Genomic DNA, 4,304 nt, shown 5'->3' with positions numbered 1-4,304 from the left:
GTGTGTTCGTTTTTAAGAGCTATCTAGAATAATAAAAACGATAAGGTGAGCGATCTCAGCCCCCATCGTAACCTTACCTTTTTATTAACTAGAGTAAATTATCGTGAAACAGGAGTGATTTTATATGTGTGTATAGGGTGGGATTTGTACGTGCGTCTGAATGTATGTTTATGTAGGTATATGCATAAATGTTGGTGTATATATATATATATATATATATATATATATATATATATATATACATAGAAATCGAAATATATGTATAGTGTGTTTCTTTCACCACATGGGCAAGAAATTGTGTTGAAGAGCCTACTTTAAACTTTCATGAGCAGTAAACAGTGGAAACCGGTTAGTAAAATGTCGTTTCCTTTTTTTGTGAAAATACAGACAAATATTTATTCAGTAAAATTATTTTATACGATGACTTTTTAATAACATGCGGTTTTCTTTTTGTCTAAAACTCACTTTGTAAAAACATACAATATATTATTTACTTGACTTACTTATTTACTTGAAACTTGATTATATAAAAGCATTTATTAAGTGAAAACAGAATTTTGTATCTTCAATTTCATACATACAATTTATATGTGTACGTGTGTGCGTGTCTTTGTGCATGTGCGTGTGTGTGCATATATACGTGTGTGTGAATGAGTGTATGTGTATAATATTTCTCTTTTGTTAAAAAATAAAACCTGTTTTATTTAAATGTGTGTGTGTGTGTGTGTCTGATGGAGACAAACACACTTCTTTACAGTAGAAGACCATCTCTTCAATTAGTAAATCAAAATCAGTGGAGTGTCGGACAAAATACCTTCAGACGTTCAGTTACGTTTCTTTACCTAATGAGTTATTGCTTTCCACTTTTTAAGAGTCAATAAAATACAATGGTTTCAAATATTGCCACATAACCAGGAACTTTAAGGGAGATTACATCGACCCCACTGTTCTACTGGTACTCATTCAACCGAAAGGATGAAAGCAAAGTCGACCTTTGCAGAATTTGAACCTAGAATGTAAAGAGCCAGAGGAAATGTTACTAATCATTTTTGTATCACTCGCTAAAGTTTTTACCAGCTCGCTGCCTTATGGGGTCGATAAAATATAATACCAATGAAAATATGTACGTGGATTTAAACTTCTCTAGCCCTTCCTCAAAATTGTGGTTTTGCTATTACTTTAGAACTCATTATTATATGAAAAGAAAGGGAAATGTTGAAATAGCTTCGTAGGGGTAGAAAACAAAAGGTGATGTATATGGTTTGTAATACTTAGATTCCGGAAGTTGTATGAAAAAGTGATGTACCTTCCAAACCCATTTCTATTGTCTACAGCTTAGTTTTCAAAAACCTGTTTGTTATTTTTCTTTCGTTGTAGTTGTTTTTTCTTTCAAAAATATCAGTCAAATCGCTTGTAGGCTGATTTATGAAATATCCGGCTTTGTAAATGGAAGAGAAAACGTCAGAAATTCAAGTCCAACTTGTTTTAACATTCATCTCACATTTATTTTATTCCTAACTTCACGTAAGTCAACAAAGCAAAATAAGTAAAACAGTTCGGAACTTCCGTTTGGTATCACTTTGTTTTTATTACGAACCATTTCCCTCAATTTCATCTTCATAACTTAAAGAATTCGAAAAAATAAACGGAACCCCCCCCCCCCCAAATTATTGAAAGGCATGACTGTGTGGTAAGAAATTTGCTTCCCAACCACATGGTTCTGGGTTCAGTCTCACTGCGTGACACCTTGGGCAAGTGTCTTCTACTATAGTCTCGGAGCCAAACAAAGCCATGTGAGTGAATTTGGTAGATGAAACTGAAAGAAGCCCATCGTGTATGTATATGTATATATATATATATATATATATTTATATATACATGAAATTCACCGGCGAGCCCATTGAAAATAAATTTCAACCAGCTATTCTGATTATATGTCTGTGCACACGTTTGAATGTGGTGTGTGCCAGAGGGCTTGCAAATCCAATGGGGGTCTTAAAAGACATGTTAGGATCCACAATGAGCAGAACTTACCTGCAGGTATTGGTAGTACAAACCAGAGGTGCAATCTGTGTGGGTGTTTTTTCAAAACATTGTCTGGTTTAAAAAGCCACATCAGACGCCATGAAAGGGCTAAGGTGTAGGTGCAGGAGGTGGTCAAAATCTGTGTAAGGAGTAGACAACCACCATATATATATGAAATAAAAGTAGCTCTAGTGTAATAAATATTATTAAATACATACACTAATGTATATGCTTTGTGTGTTTTCTTATGGCTGCAATGGCGTAGCGGAGTATATAAACTCTCATGTCATCGATGTCAAAACACCCTTAGTCATGGACAGGCGAGATAACTCCCCCTCCATCCCATTTGGGAGTGATGGACATCGATGTTTCACCATTTTTGTGGCTTGTCAGCATCACGCACCTGCATGGGCTGAAGGTGAATCACCTAGCCAGTCCATGACTTATATGCTCGTAGCTTGTAAAATCATGAGCTGGTATGCCAGGAAATTACATGCCTATATATGAAGTAAAAGCAGCTTTTATTTCCGTGGCTTCAAGTGATGCAAAAATTGGAAAGTAACCCCAAATATTAACTTTGAATAAATATATTTTTAAGCAATGTTTAATTTTAAAATAATGTTATATTCTAATTAGATAATTAATAATTAGTTTTTTAACGAGTGAAATTTTATATTTTGACTTTTTTAATGTGTACATATTTTAATACATAAACAGAATAATAAAAATTAATGTGAAACCTCAAAACAAAAACAAAAAAGCATTTTTTTATGTTTAATATTTTTGGACTTTTGGCCAAAGTGTTAACCAAGAGGTTGGATCTTGTCATCAATAAAGTAGACGGTGACGCGCAGATATGCACTATCCCAAATGGATCGATTCCCGACAACATCCACTTCACGCGCTACATCGTAGTGACGGTAGGTAAGGAACTTGGCATGGATGGGACCCAGGTCAATTTGGATCAATCCAAAGCTTTTCATAGGATCGACCACCAATATTTGGATGCTGCGCCTAGGTACTATTAAAAAATCGATTCTATAGCAAGCATCCAGACCAGGTTGTTAGTTCAAGGATGATTCGATGTCTTGATTTCTTCCACCATCTGCTTCATTGGTCTTGAAAGATCTGCGGAGGTAATGTATGCACATTACAGTGTTTTTGCTGGTAAAACTGTAAATATTGCATACATACATACATACATATTCATGGGTATGTTGCCCGGAAGCTTGAAGAAGACAGTAGAATTGACACTTTGAAGGCTATGCGTTTGCAATCCAGGAACAGGAGATTGCCACAAAGTACCTGGTGGACAAGAGGGACAGTGACGCCCTCGTAATCCCAAGGTGCAACCGCATGTGTAGGTTATGTCATGTTTCTGTGGAAGACATCACGCATGTGATTAGCAACTGTCCTAAAATGTCGTCACGGTACTACCTCCCTATGCGGTACGATGTTGTCGCTAAAACAATTTACAATGCCATCCGCAAAAAGATTGTCCTGAAATAAACTTAGAAAACCCCTCTGTTATGGAATACATTCATAAACACCAACTCAAGGAATACTGGTGGAATATTCCCATCAAAACTTCTGTCAAATGTAAATATAACAGGTCGGATATTGTTGTTTGGGACAGAAGGGCAAAGGTATGTACTGTCATAGAGGTTAGCTGCCCGCAGATATAAATATCTCTTTGAAAATCGAAGAAAAAGAGGATATGCATGGACAACTGCTTCGAAACCTCCAGCTTCTATATCCAGACTATGAATTCATATTCATACTAATAATAATCGGAGCACTAGGTTTTGTTAGTAAGTGCTTAAAGGAAAATCTGGATAAACTGGGATTTTCAGAAAGAGAAATCGACCGGCTAATTCATATATTACAAGTGCAGTTTCTGAGTGGAACAGGAAGAATATGCAAGACTTTTCTCAAGTTCCAAATATGAATTAGTCTGTGTTAACTACATCCCAAAGATGGAGCCTTGTATCTTTGTTGGAAACCGGCTCCCTCTTCAGTGGAAGATTTATAATAAAAATAGAAGAGACATAAATACATACATATGAGGGTACGCGGACCAGTGGTTTGTGAGATCACGGTTTCAATTCCGGACCTATCAGAGCCTTGTGCTCTTGAGCAAAACTCTTCATCTGCGATCAATTCCACATCTGACGAGTGGCACACTTGTGCCCCTGTACAGACAATGTTGATTTGATAGAAGGGGTGAGCTAGTGAACAGTGCAAACATTTGATCACTATAAGCATGCCATTTACGCAGG

The sequence above is a fragment of the Octopus bimaculoides genome, chromosome 19 (assembly GCF_001194135.2).
Source record: "Octopus bimaculoides isolate UCB-OBI-ISO-001 chromosome 19, ASM119413v2, whole genome shotgun sequence".
Taxonomy (NCBI): Eukaryota; Metazoa; Mollusca; class Cephalopoda; order Octopoda; family Octopodidae; genus Octopus; species Octopus bimaculoides.
Note: the sequence above shows the minus strand (reverse complement) of the source record.